At 40.4% G+C, this 24385-nt stretch overlaps 1 protein-coding gene across 1 annotated transcript in view; it reads left to right on the plus strand.

The window, feature by feature from the left end:
- The window catches only part of LOC114872137 (poly(rC)-binding protein 3), a 116581-nt gene that overhangs the window by 22916 nt on the left and 69280 nt on the right, over positions 1–24385 (plus strand). Inside the window, exons 3-4 of the mRNA XM_029179002.2 lie at positions 8333–8554; positions 22586–22702. The gene's annotated coding sequence lies outside the window, so the exon portion shown is untranslated. The remainder of the gene's footprint in view (positions 1–8332; positions 8555–22585; positions 22703–24385) is intronic.

Raw genomic sequence — 24385 nt, forward strand, 5'->3', positions numbered from 1 at the left:
TAGGGTCTAAATGGATTCATTTAAACATCCCGTGCATCGATAACCACCCGCATTAACTTCACAATTTATGTAGTTTCATAACAAGTTAACTCAGCGCGAACGTAACTGCAGGTACACATTCGGTTACATAAATTCTATGTTCCACTAACTTCCTCCTTCGGGATCGAATAAATCCCAGCCGTCTGGTTACGTAACGTTATTTCGTTAACATTGAACCAGTTCCCTGAATGATGGTATAAAAAGGTATGAAAAATATCAGAAAGAAGATCGTTTATCGTCAAAATTCAATTAACCCATTGGGTATCGAAGGATCTTAATTACCAGCACCCTGTCATCGTAGTAATTTATTTTCAAATCGTACAGAAAAATTCTTAAAGGGTAGGTTTATTTAGGTAGCCTAGTGAGAATCGGTATACAAGTTAACGAATGATAGGAGAGCAAAGGGTTAATCATCGGGTTATTACTTGCGATACGTCTCCCTTTTTACCCTCTTGAGCGATACGACGATACGCGGGATCGTGAATTCGTCCGAGGCCTGACCCTTTAAGCCAGACAGGCTTTTCTATGGCCTCCACCTGCAAAGCTGTATTGTACCCGTACCCTCCTCGCTCTCTCGCCCGTTGCAAAAGAGTTTTTTACCTCGTGCTCGCACTCACACGATTACTCTTCTCGATAGGAGCGCGTGCAGCCGCGCATACACGGGTGCGTACACATGCACACGTCCACCCTCTACTATCCCATATCGTTCAGCACCGGTACCAAGCGAACCTCCCCACCGAAGCAGAGCTTTCAAAGCTCGCGCCTCTCGGCCAGACTGTCATTTCGATCTCGAAAGAGCCGCAGCGGTTCTCAGCGAGTCGAACGAACTGGGAGGGCAGGAAAAAAATACGCTCCAGACACGTAGACTGACGTCTACTCGACTGCAATTTAAATTTTGTATAATTAAGCATCGATAGGGGAAGCTTCTTTTATTTATTCTGAGATTTTCGGAAGAATTTGAGGAAAAATTCAATGTAGCACCTTCTGATTTTGGAGGAAGACATAAATTTGATATAAGGAGGAATTAAAATAATTAGAAGATATTTTTTAATGTAAATGTCAACGTTTAATGATCACCGGGTAGAATCGGTCTGGCGTATGCAACGAGTGGGCCCGTTGTAACGCTTCAGCTGGTCCCTCATCCTCCTCCACCCCCCTCAGTCGACTTCACCCCTCGGCAGAGGGAGAAGCAACGGGATGACGGGGATAGGGGGTAGTGCAGACACCCCCGTTCTCCCCCCTGCAAGCCGCCCACGCCATGATCAATATTACGCCCCAGAGCTACGGCATCCAAACCGACCTCGAGACGGACTTCTTCCTGTTCGAAGCACCCGAACCGACGGGGAAATGCAACTTTCGTCCCGAAAGTTCGCTGGAAACCGGAAGCCAGAAATTAGAAGGACGAAGAGTGTCGGGAGCGAGGTGGCTGAGTCCACGTGGAAGAATTCGCGAAACTTCTGAAAGAAAGAAACGAACGAGAGTGATTTCTTCTTTTTTCCCCTCTTTTTCTTCTTCGTCCTCTTTGATTTTTCCTTGCTGAAAATTGAGGACTATGTAGATAGAAACGTTCCTCCCTTTTTTCCTAAAAAAGTTTAACATTTCAGGTTTTATTTGGTGGTTCAGGATGTAGTAAATATTATTTTTTTTCATTCCACACATGGGTTCAGTTCACCAAGTCCTTTCATCAAATTTTATTTACATCAGTACACAACACAGTGTTACAAACGTATCAAAATAATGGTATCATTTTTTCCATAAACTGCGAGAGAAACATAGAAACAGTTGAAATGGTTGATTGGATCGAACTGGTAGAATTCAGATACGGGTTGCAACATAGTTGACGAGTATTGAAAAATCACGTCAGCTCGTTTGCAGAAAGGAAAGCTCTTTCGATGGGAAATTTGTGGAAAAGTAAATATTGTCCAGCCGCAGTTGCAAAATTTCATAGTTAACCCCGACCAGACGACTATCTTTTTCATCATTTTTTCTACGAGTAAACAATTAAACGAAGATAATAAGGTGCCGACAGAATTATTCGTGTTCCCTTGAATTTTTTCCTTCGAAATATGAAATAAAAATCGAAGCGGATAAAAAACACATTCTGTTTTCGAAAACGTTCGCATGAAATATTATTATTATAGATTACCCTGTCGATCGAACGGGAAACACGAGTCGTGAGTTCGGGCAACGAGCAATTTCGTTGGCCGCAGCGAATACGAGCAGGCCATTCGGATGGAAAACTGGTGTTGTTGAAAAAAGATGAGGTTTCCGTGACGAATGGGGCACCATCGATGTACGGTCGTCAGCGTGGAAATTTCTTCGTCGTTTATCACACCGAGGGATTGAGCAATTGGCACGCATGTGACGCTACAACAGTATACAAAACGGGCAAAAACTTTCCCGATTGATACGTTAAAATTCAACAATTTTTAGTTTGCCACATTAAAAATAAAATTTCATAGTGTTTGTTCGATTTCAATTTCTTTCAAATCAAAAATTACTCTGTTTTATGCTTCAAGCTTCAATATCATGATTCTCCCATGTTAATTGGAAATTTTATAAATTAAAATTTTATTAAGGTAATTAAGAACCTGAATAGTCTACTTTATAATATTATTATTAAAAATCTCCCTCGCTAGGGTGTAACGTATCGACACCAGTAATATTACCATGGTTTGGTCAGACACGACGGTCCCACTCCCATTGAAGCGAGAAGGGTTTCTGCATAGCATTATTTCACTGGTGTGTCAGTCCATCGAGACTATTCGAGACAGACTGTACGCGAGCAGGTCAGGGACTGTACGTCTGCCTCTCCAATCTGCAGGCTATTGTGACACTCCTCTAGTTCTCTGACTCCCCTTCTTTCCACCTTCCTCGTCCCGTGTTTCTTCCATCGGCCACCCTTTCCCTCCACTTTCTACCCCCTTTCCTTTTCTCTTCCGGCCTCTTCTTCGCCACCCCCTGCGAACTTCTTCTTTTACCACCACTCTTCCCGGCAAACCCCTATGTCGCGGCTGGCTACGAGAGCGGGGGACTTGCATACCCGGGCCACCCTTTGCGAAGCAGACGGCATGTTCCCTTTTCTTCCCAACCTACGCTGTACACGCGTGGCGTCGACGCGAAAATTATTTACGTTTTTCTTCTCCATACTGAATCCTTCGTGTCTGAAAACAACGAACCGACGAGGGATGGGTGCCGCGGAGGGTGCTCGCGCGTCGTGTAAGGATCTCCGCTGCAACGGGTTGTTGAATTATTTGGGGATGAAAGGGAGGTATGCAGGAAGGGTTCAGGGATTTTAGTTCGAGTTTCGAAAAGATTTGTATTTTATTTCAAAGCACGACTGTTTTCGGAAGGGATGAAATTGGTACCGTTTCTCTGCAACTGCTATTTACCCTTCGCTTATACAAAATAGGTTCGGTACAAAGTTAGCAAGGTTAAGCAAAATTGTTCCGTACCATTTCTCGTTTAGAACTTTCTTGCTAAGAGATGAGGTGTATCGTGGACAAAACGTAACGTACGTTCTAACTTTATCTCTGAAGTCTTGTTTTCACGGGACAATAACATAGTTGGGTAATGGAAAAACTTTCCCGAAACGATGCAAAATCGTCGGTTTTTCATTTCCCATGAAAAATTATTATACATATTTATCTCCGTGGATCTTTGTCAAATTCTCTTTGGTTAAAGGTGAAACAAGAAGGTTTATATTAAACAGAATTTTATATCCTCTCGAAATACATGCCTGGGGAACGCTCGAGAAATTTTACTTTCCATTCATTTATCCGGATCTCAAGGGGATGCTGAAAGTGTAGGAGGCTTCGTGGAGGGGGGGCTGAAAGTCGTAATAATCGTAAGTTACTTACGTAATTTTAAGGGTCGTGCAATCTCGCGTGCACGCAGTTCGATCGTAATTGCATTCTGATGTTAAGATAAGTTAATTAGACGGAGTAGCGGGAACGTTGGTGCAGTTCGGTAAAGTGAATTAAACTGTTTACCGCGGTGGCTAATTCGTTTATCTTGGCATCTGGATGTTGGATGCGTGTCCGGAACTTTTCAATCTCTTCATGCCAGAAGTATGCTACGAATAAAATTAATAAAACGTGCGGGTGGATTCGTAATCAGCGATCATAGATCGTTTTCAAATTCGAGCTAAGTTTTCTCGCGGCAATGTTCACCGTGCAATTCTATTCACAGATGGCTTTCACATGATCTTAATTAAAATCCGTCGATCGTGGAAGCGAGAAGGGTAGCTCGCCGATAGACAAACAAGAATCCATTAATCTGGAGGAGAGCAATCGCGACGTTAATAACGACGGCTCGATCGAAGATCGAAAGTCTTCGCGAAGATAATGCGAGCAGGCATTGAAAGTTCGTGATTCTTCGTATTTTACCCGGGGATAGTTGGTAAATGACTGGAAATTATGGAAAATTCTGAAGGATCGTAGGAAGATTCAAAGAATCGTTAATATTCTCGATCTTAAATTCAATTATGTTGCATAAAGGTTCAGACGATTACCAGATTGGTTTGTTATTATAATTACAAATAAGGGTGAACAGCGTAATCGAGCTGATCGATACCGTTTCACGTCGAGACGAATAATATTTTATTCATAATCCGAGATACGATCTCGCGACTCCATTCTGACGTCATTTATGTATTACGTACGTCTTTCTCGTCTTCGTTGCGGCAGAAGTGGATTTATACGAATGAAAACTGGTCGACGTTGTCCAGAAACCTCTGAAATTTCCTCGAGAAAAATTTGTGCAATTTTGTGAAAAGAAACGCGTTACGTATGCGAATGGACACATGTAACGTATTCTTGAAACATAAAAGATCCTTATTTTTCTGAAGCAGAAAAATCCCTCTGTTGTGTAAAAAACAAACAGTAAAAAGTACAGTATTGTAATAGAAATGGAGGAAGAATGTGCCTTTTTTCTGTGGCATTAAACAAAAAGCATTCGTTGTTGAGTACCGTCGATAGGTAAATATTTGTAGGTACAATAAACAAATGGAACAAAGCATATTAACAATAGAGAAAGGCATGAAAGAAAACATGGAACATTCGGAGTTAACGATCGCACTAAGAAATATTTTATATATTTTACTTTTCATATTTAATATTAGAAATTAGAAGTATTCTAATGTTCGAGCCAACCTTCCGGACGGAATCATTTATTTTTAATCGTATCCTTTCAACTGGAATCTTATTAAAAATTGTTACATCCTTTTCTTCTTCTAATTATTCAATTTCCGGAGGAAGCGATTCGTAAAGTAAAAGTATGGATCGATCGTTGCAGTTCCAGCCAGTTCGAGTACTTCTCGTCTCTGACGGCTTGAAACTCGCGGTTAATAAGGACTTCATTAAGTTAGCGTGATCCAGGACGAGGAGAGCTCGTCTGAGACGAGTGAGATTGCACGGATTTCACAGATTATATCACGAGATTGGCTAACCGTCCGGTCGGGTAATCGTGGGCAAATTTGTGGAAAACTCGAGGTTACAAATTGGAAATAAGAAGAACGACATTAGCAGGTACCGAAGGGGATCCTCTTAAAAATTAATCCACGGTTATGACAGTTTCGAATAACGTTCGCGAAGCTACTCTTAGAAATTAAAGTATATCATAAAATGTATAACTTGAAAACTCGATAGATGAATATTACCTTAATTTAATAAAATTTTCCATCCTCTTTCAATTTACATCAGTTTCCATCGAACTCGAAGGATCGAGCTTCTTAATTCAAAAAATCAATTCGGCAGAAAGGGTTAATCGCGGACTGTCAATTAACGAGGACACGAGAACCACAAAGACACCTCATCAAAATGTTCGTCTGTGGTATCCAGTGGAACATAGCGATTTTCCTCCCGTTTCGGCTCGTCCTGTTTCGGTATAATTGCGTTTCAGAATCGATCAGGCGGGTGTGGCAGACGTCGCGGGGTGAGCGTAATTTCCCGATTTAGTGTTTTCCTATTATCGTGTCGTGCCCCCCTACCAATGGCTAAACTGTGACCCGTGCCCGTTAGTCCAATTGCTCCGAGCTGCAGCCGCTTTGCGACCCGATAACACCCTCCATATACGTTAGCATCCCCTGGGGTTTCCGGTTCTGCCGATGTAAGGCAATCCACCACTACCACCACCACCATCGCCACCGATCATCGATCGTACGTTACATGACGGAATAATGTCGCCTCGACTTCGTAACCCGATGTTTATAGACTATGTTGCGCTCCTCTAAGACCTGTGATCAACGAGGGTCGAAAGTAATGGACCGCCGTAGTCGCTGGCAACCCTTTGCGAAGGGCGTGTTAAGGGTGTTTCTGAAAGGAAACGACAGGTCGATTTGGGGTTATGAGCTGGAGATTCAAATCGCTGCGGGTGGCGTATTGGCTCGTAGCTCTGATGAATTGTCTGCAGTTAGCCGAGTAATTGGAGTTGCGACTGGAAATTAGTAAGCGTGCAGGAAACAGAGGAAAATTTAAACAAGTATTTCTCTTTTATTTTCCTCTTATCTTTTCGCATAGAATTTCAATTTTTCCAATATATTATCGATCAACCCATGGTTACTCGTCTTCGTATCCCATAGCGTGCTCGACAATGCTGTTGGTGTCTGATACGTCCTGTTGGCAGAGTGTCAGTGCGAAGCACTCCAGCGGCCTTAATTGCCGTAGACTCGCTACTAATTAGTTTACATTACACTCTCCGTATCCTCGAGCTTCTGGACGCTCGCTCTCTGTCCCGTTGCCTCCTACGATATTGCGACAGGCTCTTTAATGTCGACCGTGGCGAATACACGTGTACGAACGCCTACCTACATGTGTGCACTTATGTCGCGTGCACCCTTTGCCACTCCTTTCCCTCGTTTTCTTAGAGCGCCCAAGCTCCTTTTCTATTCTTTCCGACCTTCACCCCTTTTACGGTCCGGTGTCATTCGTAGCCCTTCGAAGTGGTTCCGTGGCATTGAGAAAATACAGTTACAGTTTGAATACTTATCGATTTAATATATCCTATCGACGTATCGGTTACGAATAATTCTTCGATATCGATTCTATCCTACGATACGCTGCACTGAGAAGTAATGCTATATTAAGTTCTATTTCTTCACGGATAAAAGTGAACTGCGAAAGATGAGAGCAGACATCAGAGGGAAAAGCAGCGTTAAAGGATATCGCTGGATATCGGATTATTAAAGGAGGAAATGATTCGACGTAGGAAGCGAACGGCATTGGAAAAAGATATTGTTCCTTTCAGCGAATTTATTCATTTTATTTTCCTCGTTCCTTGATGTAGGTAACTAATTATTGAAACAAATAAAAAGAAGGCAATTTTATTTCTTTCATTCGGATTTTATTTTTCAAAATTTGTTAAAGTTTCTTGTACTCGTTGAGGATCAGTCTGCGGGCCAGTGAAATCTCATAAAATCTCTTTTATGAGACAGTGATTCGCGCGTTCTTCGCGGTGCACGTGTCTAACGGAGAAAGTTACCGGTTAAAAGTCGCGTCTCGAAGAACGAGACCTGGATAGAAGTTTTCGCGGCTTCGAAAACGATATTACGAACGAATCGAGCATCGATATTCGGCTCCTCTGAAAGTCGACCTTGCGAAAAGTTACGTGCCATTCTCGATGTTGTCTCTCGCACCTGTTGCCAGAGAACCACTCTTCCAGCACGATCCTTCGCTGATTTTTCTGTCTTATTTTTGCGTCGCTTCACGATCGGAAGCTTGTTACTTTCTTCACTGGGGGTTGCTTCCTTTTGTCTTCCTCTTCTTTTTATCTCCAGAATATCGCTCGATTTACCCTCCTCGCGTACACGCCGGGAAACAAAGGAAATACGCTGATCACGGAAGTCGAATATTTCTTTGTGTATCTTCTTTGACGTATACTTCTGAAATTAATATGTTGCATCAATCGAGGTGGATACAAGATTCATGCGGTATTTTTCTCTTACGTAACGCGAAACTTTTTACCACCTAGCCCGCAAATATCCCCGTTTCCTTTACTCTTTACTGTCCCCCTGGAATAATCCGTCAAGGATACTTTGTGTCTGGTAAAAATGCAAAGTAAAGCATCTCTGGAGAGCAAGAATGTTTTCATTGTAACTCTGAGAAATTTGTGTGTCTTATAAACATTAAAAAAATATCAGGCATCATTGTCTTTTATAATTAATTAAACAAAATCATTTTATCCTGGAAAAGGTAAAGGAAAGATAGAAGAAGCTTTGAAAAGTTTCCAGAAATTTTACTTGTAGAGTTTTTAATTTAAATAAACAGAAACTTGTACATATTTTTTTTTTTTGCAGAAAAAAGATTTTTTATCTTGCGTACCGGCGTGTGTATCGAAAGGAAGATCAGAGTTCCTGCAAAGCGTGCGACCTCACCTGTTGCGAGCGACCTCCTCTGTTGATCTTAATCGAGGTTCCGTTGGCCAAAGTTCAGGGGTGCCATAATCTTTCCTTCCTGCCTTGTGGAGCTCGTCCTGTGGTTGCTATTAATGCCGCACCATACTGATCATCGTTTCTGAGGTAATTTCAAGCTACTCTACCTTTGCATTTATTTGTTATTTGGACTGGGCTCATTTTATCTCATCCGTGTATCGTGGAGCATGATGAAGTACTGTGACCAAGAGAAATTGAAACGTACTGTTTACATTACGTGAATGTATATTTTTTTAGAAATGAAAGATAGAAATGGGACTCTAAATGATATGAAAACAGGGTTCTCTTTGGAAAGCTTAATGGGTATCTGCAGATATATCTCTTTTCATGGTTTCCGAGTCCTGAATTCTCGTTCTAATTTTGTAGTTTATTTTAGAACATATCAGTGACTTAACATTTTTAATTATTATATAAATTATAATACGGTTATAGTTAACCGATTAAGAAATGTAGATTGAACGCGTATTGAATTGTATTTATTTAAAACTTCTTTTTTTATTTTATTTACATCGCATACGAATGTTTAAAATTCCGCGCTACCGAAGTTACCCTCTGGTCGAACGAATAATAGCTCACCGTGATTGGCTAGATCAGTCGGAGCACGTGACGAGTCCGAGTGCGCATAGCGGGATGCGCATGAAGCACGCGTGTATAGACGCCCGCGAACAGTGTCGCGTCAGCCCCCGGCCCTGCTACACCACGTACCGTTGTCCAGGCCCAGAACCTATACCTGTTCTTTCTCTCTTTCTCTTTCTCTCTCTTCTCTTTTACCACCGACCGACCGACCTAACCCAATCGACCCATCCACTGACACCACAACCTGGCTAACTTATTCGATTGCCACGTTGTCGAGTGAAAAGTCGATCAACCAGTGTTACACAGTCATCGTCACCGTTGTCGTCGTGGTGGTCGTCGTAGTGGTCGTCGTCAACCTGTCAACAGAGCGGATTACTCATCAGTGGCAAGTTTATTTTTATATAATTATTTATTCGTTTCTTTATTCGAATCGATCGTTCGTAGAAAAATTACGCGTCGCGTTAACCTCGGTTTACGGTTCGACGTCACGGATCAGATGCCATTGATTTCGAACCGTAGTCACGTGACTACGGTCGAACGAAGAAAGAACGCGAATCTTTCGTTTTGTTACATTATCGAGGCGTTGATTGATTTACGTTTATTGTACAAACACGTAGTTAGTGAAAGATGGAAATACTAGATTAATGTGTGGATATATAAAGGTGATCTGTGTTTTGATCCGTCGAGTGGAGAGGTTATGTCGCTCGGTACCATGCTCCACGATACAAACAAACATTATGGTTCACGTGTTTCAGTCGACTTAAGTAACGTGCGTGAATACCATCAACAAATATTTTTACTTAAGTATATTATTTGGAATTCTTTTAACTTGGATTTTATTTTATTTGAATTTTGATTTTACCTCTATAGTAATTAACCAAATTGGTTGATACTTTTAATATTAAACGCCATACTAACCTCACGTGTAGTATGGTATAATTAATATTAATTGTTTCTTTCTTATTATTTAATTAAATTGAATTTCGTAATTTTCCCTCTTTCGTGATCAAATGTACTCCATTACTCGTCGTTTAATTATTCAATTAGACAAATGCAGCGTAATAGAACACGATACCCTTTAATTGTAGTAAAAGAACCGAGAAACAGCAACTTTTTACCGTGAGGATCAGCCGAAACATTTAATCGAGTCTCGGCGTTGTTTTCCCTGCCGCGGGTGTACTCTTTTTTCGAGGGTACTGGTAATTACAAAAGTTGCCGTTTAAAGCTTTTCTTGTTCACACCGACATTTATGCGACTTTCTTCCTTTAACTAGGAAATGAAATATACCGTGGCCGGGGCTCTTTAAAAACCCCATGGGCCGTAATTTACACCGAGGGAAACTTTCCCTCGCGGAGAACTTTTTCCACGTGATTTTTCGCTTCCTTTCCGCGAACCATTCTCGTAATCCTCTTCTCTCAAACCCTTTGTAAACCTACTCTCGACGATTTTCTGCGATAACTCTATTTTACTAATTTCTTTTTGCACGTTAACAAGGAATGAAGTTTCGTTTTAAAGCGTAGGATAGACCGGGGGCGTTAGTAACACTTTGATTTTTACAACGCAAAATTCTTTATAATAAAATCTTACATAGCTGCTTGACATTTTTCATTTGATGTACTTATGGTGTAGGGTTCTATTTAAAGAACAAAATAATATTCTTTATTTGCTTGGTTATAACCGACCCCACTGTTAAGCGTTTTAGAATTTAAATTATAAATTTTGACTAACGCCCCTGGTTTACCCTAAAACATTATGCGCATAATTAATTTCTAAGCAAATGCAAAATTTATTTGGCGGTATTCTAAATAATTACACAGTCATAGCGTGTCGTACTTTTCCTTAAAATTAAGAAAAGTTTAAAAATGATAAGAATGTTTGGACGAATATAGATTGGAAGCGAAAACTGTTAAAGTCGAAGGGGAACGCACCGGTGTATACTTGTTTGTTCCTGCAAATATTATCGTTAGAGGAACTATTATTACATCTAGACAACAAGCACGACAGAGAATCGTCGAGTTGGAGCACGATTCTGTTAATAACTCTTGCCTGGCGAAAATAGACCCGCGTTAGAGTGTAGTAAATACAAGTGGTGTACTTGGACTAGTGATGGGCATACGAGTCTCTCTGTTACTAATTTACCACCACTTCAATCATTTCGGAATTTCAAAGCATCTCGATATTTCTATTCGAAGTGAAACATTGTTGAGACACTTGGAAACTTTTGGCAAAGCTCACCCGTTAGGGATCAAATCCTGATACGTACGTTTTGGAAATTTCAGATACTTTGTTCTTTAGAAAGTTAAATAGGGAAGGGAAGAACATTCTTCACTTGCATTTTGCAGATTTTCCATTCTAAATGAATTTTAAATGAAAGGTTTTTGAAATAGCTGCTCGAAAACTTTGAGAATTTCAATGAGGTCTTAATAAATAATATCTAGTCGGAAAGGTAGCCACAGCTTCGAGCTGTAACTTGAATGAAAAGGATAATGAAAATGGGAAAGGCAGCCGTGTTAGCATAAAAGGTGTGCTTACGACAGAATCTAGTTATTGCTCTGTAGGACAGATTTAACGAGGATGCTTCGTTGTTACCTCCATACGCCATGAATGTTCTTTGTCTATCGGGATGTTGGCCGGGGAAAATCGTTGCATTTACCTTTGTACATCGAAAAGAGAAACTTTCGAATGGAACGGGGATGGTGGAGTTTTATGAAAGGCAAATATTTGATTCTGAACTTTCATATCCTGTAACGTTAATGAAAGATCGTTGTTTGTCTGTTTTGCGCACCACACCGTGTACGCGCTTTGCTCTTTATTGTTTGTTCAAACGTGTTTAGAGAGCGGATCAATTTTCCGAATTATCGAAAGGGTTTGTTCAGTTGGCTCGTTAATTAATTCCCCTCGTCATGAATAATTGATACAATTATCATTTAAATCTTCTGAATTGCATTCGTTGCGCAAAAAGTGCACGATGCATTTTTTTGAAATTAAATTGTGGTTCATTTTTATACCGGAATTCGCGATTGTTTCATCAGCAGTTTTATGGTTTTATGATTTCGAGGAAAATGTACAGGTTTTTTAGCACCGTTCGCATTGGATCGCGTGAATTTTTCAAAGCGGGTAACATTCAGGTAGTTGGCAACTTTCGAACGAGTTCCTTGCTTACGTGCCCTAGGGATCGAAGGGAAAATTATCTGACGCCTCGATTCCCGCGAATCGAACTTTTCGCAGCCCTATCTGTTCATCCATTAGGACGAAAGGTTTCCAGGTCATCATCGATGCTCGATGATTGTAAGCCTCGGTAGGGGGAGGAAGGGAATTTTTGCGAATCGTTCTGGGTATTCCTTTGATCCATTACTCCCTCGTATCCATTTAGGGATGAAATGAAAGTCGAAGGGCTCGAATGGGGCGAAGAATATTTTTCCTCGAATTCTTTTCATCCAATATACAATTGCTGCATATCTTTGCAATTAAAATGAAAATTACCGAATCAAATAAAATTCTCCAACTTAATTAGGGGATGGAAAAATTTCTATTCGATATAATTCGACAACGAATCCGAATGATTCCTTTCGTTCCAATAAATTCCTTTCCCTTCCACGGGGATTCGTCTTCATTCCTTAAAAGCATCAACAAATGGGACGTCGTTCTTTGAAAGTCTTTCCTTGAAACCCCGTAAACGTCGCGCTTTCGAATGAAATATCAGCTGCGACAGTCTCTAGGTGGATAACGAACGAGACCGAAATGGATTATCGATCGGTTCATATTTCAACGGACGTTTAAATTGATAATGAAATCGCTGTCGATTTACGGGATTTTCCCCCTAGCGTTGTCCAATGGGTCATCCCATCGATACAAATGCCGCTACACAATATCCATTATACCTTTTCAACGATCGTTTCACCTTCTTCGCTTTCCTATCGTCAGCAACTTTCACCGCGATTCGTGGGATTAAAATTCAACAGAAATTACTCGGATTATTTTCAAAAGCAACGTCAAGTTTCAACGAGACGAAAACCTTACAACCTATTTAGTTTTTGCCCCTCCGTTTTTTTTTTTTTCGAGACACACCCCGTACACGTATACGCGCACACGTGGTAACTGTTCTTTTACGAACAAACGAACCGAGAGAACACGACGGAGATCGCGAAATTACACCCCCGGCACTAACGACGCCTCTTTTGACAGACACCTACCGCTCTCCTTCTTCCATTTATTCCGTACTTTCTCCTCTGGCAAACGTTCTAACTACGACCGTCTAACTGGAACAAAAGTTTCCACGCACACTGTCAAATCTCGTGTCCGAGATAACGCGCGAGTCCAGCGACGAGAAGAGCACGAGGGTTCAGGAGGGGATTTCTTTAAAAGACAAAGCGAAACGCATGGCGCATGGAGATCCAAGGGGTAGTTTCTGCAAGACGGTAATTGCACCTTGATGCAAGAGCACCGATGCAATTTTTATTAACGAAAGTAGAGGGCGAGACGGGGGTGGCTATACTTTATATTTACGTCACTCCTAACCTAATATATATATATATATGAAATTTGAACACAATAGGAGTGTGGTAGTATTCTCGAGATAAGCCATAATTTTTAGTAAAAAAAAAATTTTTTTAAGTATATTAAACACGTTGCTAGTATGACGAGTTAGTTTGTAAATGTATGCAACGAATCGATCGAGGATTCCGTGGTGGCTGCAGTTTCGTCGGGTCGCTTGTTCTATAATTACACGCTGCAAAAACAATCCTTACTTCATGATGCATCGGGACGATGCGTGTTCGTCGGATCGACGAGGTAATTAGGCCCGTGGCCAACACCACTTCTCAGATCGTGCACCGAACAATACGCTTATTCGACTCGCCTTGAAAATTATGCAAAATTAGCCTATGAACGTCCAGTTTTTCGATTAAACTGCCTCCTTTATCGGTGATCGATCGCATCCTCCTCCTCCTCCTCCTTTCCTTCCCGATCGAGTAATCTGCGGTCGAATCGATCGTTTATCGAGCTTGTTTCGATACCGTGGAACGGTTGACCAGCTGAACATCAATTAGATGGTTTCGCGGTTACGGAATATAATTTAGTTCTGGTTATTGTGTTCGATGTACTGGGATTAGTTTCTTGGGGTAGTAATCAGTACTGTTACTCGGACTGACCTGGAATTTCATTCGGCTAAGATATTAAAGTAAAATATAAGATTGATGAAATATTTTTCTTCGTGCCATTTTTTTTTAATCCATCTCGAGAGATGCTCGATGTATTTATTCCACTTGCATCGACCTATCTCCGAGGTGCAATTATTATTAAAAATTCATTTCCGTCGATTGGAGGAACTCTTGATGAATGAATTCCAAGTGCCGGTTCAATTAAAACGGTGCGCTATTATAAATCAATCTTGATCCATATTTGTAATTTTTTCCACGGACCATATCGTTTCCTGTTATACAATTTTTACAAAGTAATTTATAATAAATTTCATCGGAAACGCGTGTCGTCAATTAAAATAACGTATTCGCGTTGAAATTGAACGGGCAAGAAAAAGAGGGATGGAAGGAGACTCGTTATTTCATATTTAATAGAGAGGATTCGCCTTTGGGAGCGTAATGCCGCGCGAATAACCCAGTTTGCACGCGTGCGAGCTTTCACGCGTGCACAACCGATACGGAGATATAGGTCGAGGGTGATTTTCAGCGCATAGCTGCTTTCATGTTAAATGAATATTAACGCGTCGAGGGAAAAAAAAACCGAGTCGCTCTTCCTTTCAAACGATTTTCCCCCCATTTTGTTGGTACATTTCACTGTACGTCTTCGGTTTCAATCGTGAGCCAGGGATCGTGACGCGAAACGCGTGCAATTCGAAGGGAATACTCGAGGTTTAACCGAATACCACGTTGCATACATCGAATGGTTATGAATTATGCATCCGGCAACGCGATTTCCCGTTGATGGCGTCAGCTGTTGCCAATTATTTTCATTGTCCCGATGGATATTCTCGAAAGATTTGACTTTTATTATTCGACGAATTGGTACAGTTGCAACGATCGAAATCTTTAGGGAATCAGCGAAGAAACTAAAAGTTTCGCGTTATTTTTACCGAGTACCATTTAAAAAAAATCTTTTTAACTATTCAGAATCCCTGTGAATCAAAGCGAATGATAAATTATTCATCTTTCCATCGGATTCTTGGAAAAATTGACTTAGCCCCGCGATACCGAGAAAAGGGATGGTTTAATTTTCTTTGCAAACGATGGCACCCCGAGGGAGATTTAATTTTCCGTCTCGTTGTTTCGCGGCATTCGTCCTGTAGACGCGAGCATTCCACGCGTATTTGCCCGGAAACCGATGGGGGAAACGTCGTTTCCGCTCGTTTCGCCGTGAGACGCGTTAATCTTGCCGCTTTTCGTCCCTGTGTTCTCTCACGGCAGTTTGGCATGGGCCAGATAGGATATTTCGTGCACGTAGTCAATTTAGTCGGCCAGATGAGCTGGCTTACCAGATGATGGATTCCTCGACAGGATCACATCCCACTGGCTTCAGGGATGTACAGATAAGCGAACGAAGGAGGGAGATTCACCGACAGACAGAGACTGGTCTACAATGGAGAGAGTTTCCTCGCAGATGAGAGAACAGCTTCAACAGTCGTTACCGTTCCACGATACGGAACCAAGTCGCGGATAAATTTCCTCCCTTCTGTTCACGGTGATTCGCAAACCGCCCCTGATGTTTAAGGGAAAGTGATGAATTAGTTGCGTGCCACTGTGATTACGTAGATTGGAATGGAATTTCTCTGGACACGAGTGGGGTGTTTAACTTCCAAAATTATTGTTAAGATTTTCGATCCGTTTTATTTACTGAGCATCGAGCAAAGAGGGAGGTCTATGCAGGTTTTAGCTGCGATAGGATGCACGTTGCCGGCCATTGTTGGCTCCTTACAAGTTTGTTGGATTTTCATCAAACTTTCCGGAACCTCGGCCTACCCCGAAGAGCGGCCATTGTGTTCTACGGCTGCGTTGAATAAAACGATTACACGTAATCAATATGTATCTGGTTAACCTTTAACGTTATAGAAATTCATGTTAGAATGGGCTATGAATAGAGCTATTAGAAAATGTATAGGATATTAATATTTAGAGTAAAGGATATACCGGACACGATATTAATTTTCATAATTTCTAAAATCCAGTTTGAAATTAGAGTTTTCTAAGTAAATTAATATTTTATTTTTCTGGAACTTATAATCTAAAAAATTCCCAGCTAAATGTCTTTCCCTACTTTATTTTCTATGTTAATCAATTGAAATAATGTCGAATCGCTTTTAACGACGGCTAGGAACCGAGAATTATTAGGAAAGTGTCGATCGCGAGGAAAATGAACCGGAACGAAGGACGGTAGCCGGAAGGACCGATGTCCCCCTGGCTTGAAACTTAATTATCGTCTGGCAATTAAAGGGAGAGGAGCGGGGCGTCGCGAATTAGACAGTTTACGAACTGTAGGAAAGTTTTAGTTGCCCAGTGGCATAATGCGATTGACCCTGGTCGTGTATGTACGTTCCACCTGTACGCATATGTACGTCGTTGATTGCGTATCCATCCTGCAAACAGCCGGCGAGCTTTTTGAACTTCCCTCGATCTAGTTGACCGGCCGGAAATTGGTAAAAGCACCGGTCACAAAGTTATCGGTAAGTTAATTGTAACTGCGTTTCCAGGCCTTGCTACATTGATCCAGCTAGTTGATTTTACTTTTTCGATTAAATAGAATGATGATTTAAAAGCATCAATTTTCGGACAAATACTAGGTGTTTGTTATTCAATCTTCCAACGCGATTTCATGAAATAAAAGTGACACAGAATAGCACTTATGGTATATCAAATTGAAGTTTAAAGTTTCGAAAAATGCCCATCTAAAAGTTTCATCGATATTCTTAACCCTTGAACGTTAAGGTCGAGTGAATCCTTTCCTAGTGAAATTTTCAAACTAAGGATTTTTATACAATTTCCATGATTTCTTTTTTTCCAACAATTACTTATGCGGCAGGGCGCAACATTTACGTAATAACCGGCCGGATAATTGAAGCCGGGATATATTTTATTATTCCTCTGATCGGGTAGCAAAAGGGTAAGCTGTCTTTATTTCCATAGAAAGGAATACAACGAAGAAACTGGATAATAAAGGCCCGATCCACGCCTCATCGTTGATTCCTTTGTTGGTAGAACGGCGAAGCTTCAATGGGGACCAATTTGCCGGATGCCCATTAAGCTAAGCTACCTGTGCACCGCGGATCGTTTGAACGTTATGAAAAACAATCTTTACCGAAGGAACGAGTGGCTTGGTTAGTTCCGTTTTCAATCGTCCTCGAGAGGAAGTTCGTTTTTAAAATATATTTTTCTTTATCTCCTCCTTTTACTACGATCCTCGAAGTCAGCCAGCCTTCAATCACTTCACCGTGCTCGATGCCAGATAAGAATAGAATAGACGTCACGATATCCGATGCTGAGGGAAAATTGAACGGTTACGGTAGTACGGGCTTTAAATTGGTCCGCTGAAGCAAGAACCGAATGCTCGAAGAGGGTAAGGGTCGTGTTACTTGCCGAGGAAAATGTAGCACCTATTATATGATTCTGCCAGCTCGAGATTCAAAATATATTTCGCTTTTCTTCGACGCGTTGCTATTTCGAATTTTGAAATTTTACAATTTTGGAATTTCAACCCTTAAAGTCTATCAGGGCCTTTGAATTTTTCTCAATAACAACCTAAATATTATTTCCAATAATTATCATCATCAGCCACTGTGACCGTGAGCGTGTTAATAATTAAGAATACCCAAATTTCATGTTCCTTCTTGGTACACGAAATCCCTGTTAAACAAAAGGGTTAATCGTTCGTTATCCCATTGTACATTGAACAGGTGAAAATAGAAACGGCGTGGTTAAATTGCACTTAATTAGAATGTAGCCGAACCCCGGCGTTGTTATTTTGGTCGTCAGGAGTGGCGCGCGCTTGGTTCACCGAGGTGGCGAGCATTAAGGGGATTTCATAATTAGCCGCGGTCGTACGGGCTCATCCAATAAAGGCGAAGCCCTCGAGGTACGTCCAGTAAACCTGCAAAACTCTGCTGGTGTACAAGAAGAAGAAGGCCGGACGGGCACGCGATGGCGTCCAAGAACCCTCTCCTGTCCGCTCGACGAAACGCGCTTTTTCCCTTCCACGGGAAGCGGACCGCGAAGCGCACCGCCGACGTTCTGCTTTATCGAAGGAAAGCGGCTTTAAATAGCCCTCTCTCTCTGTCGTCATCCCCCTCGTGCTTCTAGCACGACCCCGATCCACTCTGTCGCTTGTTTTGCTACCTCGGAACACTTACTAATCTCCATGGAATGCATCGCCAAGTGCAACCAGAAGCTATGAGATGTTCTAGCAAAATCATAGTAGAATTCGTTCATTTTTCCTCGAATCAGAATCAATAATATAGGCGCGGAATATTAATTTTTATAATTATATCATAGAATTCATTCATTTTTCCTCGAATCAGAATCAATAATATAGGCGTGGAATATTAATTTGTATAATTATCAAGCGCATACAGTAATTAATTTTAGATAAATCTAGGGAACGTGTCCCGAGCAAAATCGCGACGGCCTTACATTTTCTTTTCTTTTCTTTTCTTTTCCGTGGAAGCAGCAACTGTAAAAAAAAAAGGAAGGTCGAGAGAGAAGGTAATTCTCGTACGGACGGCAAAACGTGAAGGGCTCTCGAGACAAAGTCGATCGTGGCAGAGCTTGACAATGGAAGAGACGAGGCATCGAGGGACAGAAAAGTTCGGTCCCCGGTAGATCCGGCGGCCCCGGAAACGATCGATCGATCTTCTATTCTTCCGTCTCGCGTTCGACCGAAATCTCGACGCGGCCACCGGAAATTCCGAAAGTTTTGCCGCAATGTCTTCGACGGGATGAGGAACCGATACAATCTAGACTGCAATTTTCGGGCTGGATTTTCTATCCTCGAACGAGCCTTTAATTTTCAGGGTAATTTTATGGGCTACGTGTAGATATAATTCATTCACAGTTTAGAGTCTAATAGACGTTAGATTCTTCTGCTTACTGATATTATAAAGTTTAAAGTAATATTAAAAAACGTAATCGCGCATCGTTGAGGATTTGGAGAGCATAAAATCTTTTAATCTCGCCTCGTAACCATTTAATTTACCCCATAACCCACCGTACAGAAATACAACTTTCCGGAGCCATTAGTTTTTTAAGAGAAAAACTTCCCTCCTCTTCGTAATTGGATAATATTTTCTAGTGATAAATCTTGTAACAAGTATTCAAACGATGATAAGCACTTAATTTGAGGAATTATTATGCTATCCGGTATGTCGTAAAATCACTTTAAGTCCTTCTTCGAGATACTTCTCTCGTCGGTATTCCTTTCAGGGTTGCCCCAAGATTATTCGTCCATTAAACTTTTATGAATTTCAACGAAGGAAATTTAATGATGTATGAGGTTTTTATGAAACTTCTTGCGACACTTTTTAACCTCTGAAAGAGGGATTCTTTGATTGATTCGATTTTAATTGCCATTCAATTTTTCTTAGCAAATAGAAATCTTTACTTTACTTACAAAATTATTTTGCTATTTAAATTTTATAATTTATTGTTCGAAAATATAATTCATTGCAATTGACTATTTACAAATATAACTCGTTGCAATTTTACCGCCCGATCGTCGTCCAGTTGAACCGAGACTACTACGTTTCGGTTAATCCGCGAATGATAATTATCTACCGTGGAATTTTGGGAAGGCCGTTCAGCCGGGCGTAATTAAAGAAACGCGGCTATAACGTCGACATTGGTGAAAATTCGCGGATATTGTTCGGGTGCTGTGAACTCTATTCCATCGTGGGGGGTAAATCGGGGTCGCCAAGACAATGGCACAGGTCGTACACACAGTGATAAGGGACAGACAAACTCTGGCTTAACAAACTGGAGCGACTGGCTGTCTGTTTCACGGTCGAGAGTTGGAAAATAATGGAAGAGCAAAAATTGCAGGGTGAACGTGAAATTGCACGGTTAAAAAACGGGGATGAGGGTTGTTTGAACGGTGCTTCGACGGTGTAACCATATATCGCTGGTGAAAATCTTTTATTTCTGTCCGGAATTAAATACTCCGGATAAAAAAACAAATAATTGATAATCTAAGGATACTAAACCAGTCATTTTAACTGCTTCCAAGTTTCTTATTTTAGTTCTAGTGTTAAATTTCGGGTGTAATCATAATAGTGAGCATTTTTTTTCTTATATTTTTAATCAGCAACGTCAAGCACTCGAGACAATCAAATTAATGTATATTTGTTATTGCAATCAACAATGTATTGTTAGCAAACATAATACAAGCAGGAGTCGGGAATATTGATTTTAACGTGGACCGAAAATTTAATTTAATTTTAATTTAAAACATATTATTATAATTGATGGCGTGGGAGGATTATAACTAGGGTTGATAGATAATAGGATTTATATCTTTTGTTAATGAATATTCCACGAAACAGGGTGGAACTTTTTGCGAAATATCAAGAGTGCTGTTCGAAGGATATTCAAATTGAATTTTCAACCCCTATTAAGAGGTCGCGTCGAGACGTGCTCGCGTAAAAATTAATCTCTCGCTCAATTACGATGTAATTTCCTTCTAATCTGCCGGAACCTGGTGCAATGTAACCGAGATAGAGGTAGAGGGAGGTTCGTTTAACCGAGCTTTCGCCCCCTTCTGTCGTCGCATATTTCTTGCGGCATAATTTTTCGGAATTGGCTCTACGTCTGCCAACGGCGTGAATTTAATATCGCCCTTTTACACCCGGCCTGTTTCAAGAACCCGGGAATGTATATTCGGGAATTCAACGGATGTTTCTGGCAAATATTTCCCTGTTCTTGTTGAATCAGTTCCGGGATTACATGAAATATCTTCGCCAGGTATGGTGTTGCGTTTCGAATTAACACTGGGATAACCAGCTTCGAATATACATCCAATTTTGCGATGAAAAATGAATCTGATAAAGAATCAATTGGTGGAAATTAAACTGGCACGAAGAATTGCTTTTTTATTTCAGTAGAAATTAATCTGAATTACTTCAAAAAAGAAAAAAAATTGTAATTTAATACCTCATTAAATACTCATTTTCTAAACTTTAAAATATTCCATCCTACAAACATTTTTCATTTGAAAATTTAAACGTGTAATTTTAATCAAAGCGTAGGTCTGGGTCATCATTAACTCCGCAATATTCGAGGTGTAACTTATTTACACCTTGCAAAGTTATTTAATTTATTTAGCAAAGTTAAACTTTGCAAGGGTAAACATTTCTAGAAATCTCTTTTAATTTTTACTCGCAGATTTTTCTGTTTAAAAACCTCCGGTTCTAATTAAAATTTAATTTTTCAACCCACAGGCAACGCTCGTATAAAATACTCGTTTTTAAAGGGTACCGTAACATTTATCATGAAAATGTTCATCCGTTCGTATAACATAATATGTATCAGCTGCCTTTTGTTCAAATCATGATATTCAACGTGAAAGCATTCGTTGGATTAAACGATTACGCTGGTATCCGATTCGTTTATTAAAATCAATATCATCCCTTCAGTTACCTGTATCTGCAACAGATTAAATTTAATGTTCGATAATTAATTAAAGTCCAAAATTTTTATTGCCAATCGCTTGTGCCGTTTCGTTAAATGAATCCTACTGAAATGGAACAGCTTCGAATCGAATGTAATCAAACGATTAGGAATGAATATAATAATTTCGAAATCGCGTTATAAATTTAAGCAATTTCCATAGGCGAAGTTTGAAATTCGCCACGGTAAAAGCGACGATGTATGGCGGTTCCGAATTAACCGGGTAAATGAAAATTCATGGATACAGCCGGGACATTTTCCAAAGAAACGGGTCAACTAGAACTCTCATGGGTTGTTACGAGTTACACGGGCCAATCTGATTTAGTTTTCGACTTTAACGAACGGCGAAACGATTCTATACGCGTTTTCGCGCCCATAAATCTCAATGAAAACGACACCGCCTTTCGTTGAAAACCCAGGCGATTTGTAAACGAAGCCTCTGATAAATCATTTCTAACATCAATTTTTTATTTTTTTCAATATTCTATCCTTCGGTTCCTCGAGTGGCATTTTTAAAATAAATTAATAAAGACAATGAGAGTAATAACTGAAACGAGGTAAATAATTAATGTACACGCTTGACTTGCGGACGAATCGCGTTTCACTTGCTTCCGTGATATCGTTGAAAACTAGAAGAGAGAGGAATCCGGTGGGAGGAGGAGGACATTGGCAGCTAGTAAAGTTGCTAACGATTCGCTCGATAACGAGGTTTGCTAAGCGCTTTAATTAACGCCGTTTGCGTCGTGTCACCGTCTCGATTGCAGGAAAGGGTGATAATTCATAATTAGCGGACAATCGATGCGATCGCAAGACTGAACCGGATACTACAATTCCAAAAATTTCAAGAATTCTTCGGCTAACAATTTTCAAATTTCTGTTTCAGATTTGTGCTCACGAGATTTCGCAATACCATTTCCATGCTCGTCGTTCACGGAAGCTTTTGTAATCTGAGGTACAGCAGGTAAACGCTTTGCGGATCAGCCACGCTTAACTTCAATTGGTGAGTGGAGAAATCATCTATCGCGTTCTCTGTTTTATCTACGAAATCGCGGTGTTACGAGTTTAACTGTTCATTATTCGAACACACTTTGAAAAGTCCCCTGATTCGATATGCAAATCCGGCTGGAAATCACCGCGAAACGTATTCTTTCGCTCGAACGGTTTATAGGGTCAATCGGAATAGTCGACTGTAGGAATTCGTAAAGTTCGAAAGCCGGTAAGTCGATATCGGAAACGGAACTGAAAGTGACGTTGATATCGGTTCGCGACGTACGGTTCCACTACGACAATTAAGAACGATCGATTCGACGAAAAGTCGCGATTCGAAATTCCCTTCACCAGAATTGGCCTGTTAGTATTTATTACACTTCTGTCGATGATATTACGTGAATAATTGCAAAAATAAAATCGCTATTTCAACCTGACGCGTTTGAAATCGATGACGCACCATATGCGTTTTGTATTATCGTGACACACCGGGTGCGTCTTGCATAGAAATTTAATATTATCAATATTATTTTATATATTTCAAATTTCGCGTATTTTAAATTTGTTTTATTAATTTTTAATTTATAATATAGTGTTAATGATCACAAGCAATTATAATCCGTAAATTGTAATATTTGCTAACGAAGTCCCAATTACCTACGGTGGAATCCGTGTTGCATAGCGCGTACAAACAAATCTCGGTTAGGTTTCGCGTTTCGTAGATCAACGAATTTCCACCGGCGTCGGATTCCCGGCCGCCAAAGGTCCTTTCCGTCGAAGAACCAGCATTTCAGGAATTACGGCTTATTTGCACGGTTCTGATTCGAATATTCTGTTCAAACGTTACCCAGGCCTCGATTTCGATCGTTCTCTGATCGGATCGTCGTCACTCGTTTCGCATATTTTAAAGGGGAATCTCAATTTTCTTAATATTTGAACAGACCTGGGGTCTGTGTGTTGAAAGATTTTGCGAATTTTATGTTAATTAATGAATAATCAGTGTTAAATTTTTACCATATTTTAATTTGAAACTCAATTAATACATATAGAGTATATTACATTTTAAAGTAGAAAGTTTAAATAGAAGTAGAAATGAAATAATTTATAAGCCTAGAGGGATTAATATATAAAGAGCAATTTTAGGGGCAACATTTACGTTTTAATTGAAATCGAGTCCATCGACGGGCCTCTATTTTAACGAGTTCAGCTTCGAACGAGCGACCAAATCGTCGACGGTATTATTCATTGATAGCTTGATTAGAAGCTCTAATTGCACGTCAACCAGCTACGGCTAAATTGTTTTCGTTCTCGCGCTTAAGCGAGCGAAAGCTTTCGTCGAAACTAATGAGAAGGTAAATCGATTCGCGAGCGTGCAAATGAATTTCTGCCCTCCTGTTTCTGATATAAACCAAGGGTGGATAGTTTTCGTGTTTCGAACGTTAACTTTCAATCCGTTCGCGAATACTTTGACGAACTTCCTCTTGTAACAATGTCACAAATCTTGTTTTAACCCTTTATTAATCCGGACGGTTAAATATCGGTAGCCATTGAAATGTTTAAAAAATAATAAGAAGGAATGTGAGATTCGAAATTCTAAAAAGATATCTGCGAAAACGTGAGCATGCCATTTCATGGATCGAAGGGAAACAAAGCTGAGGTTTCTCGGGGAGAATCCTTCAGATGGGAGAGTTTCGGC

Source organism: Osmia bicornis, chromosome 9 (assembly GCF_907164935.1).
Source record: "Osmia bicornis bicornis chromosome 9, iOsmBic2.1, whole genome shotgun sequence".
Classification (NCBI taxonomy): Eukaryota; Metazoa; Arthropoda; class Insecta; order Hymenoptera; family Megachilidae; genus Osmia; species Osmia bicornis.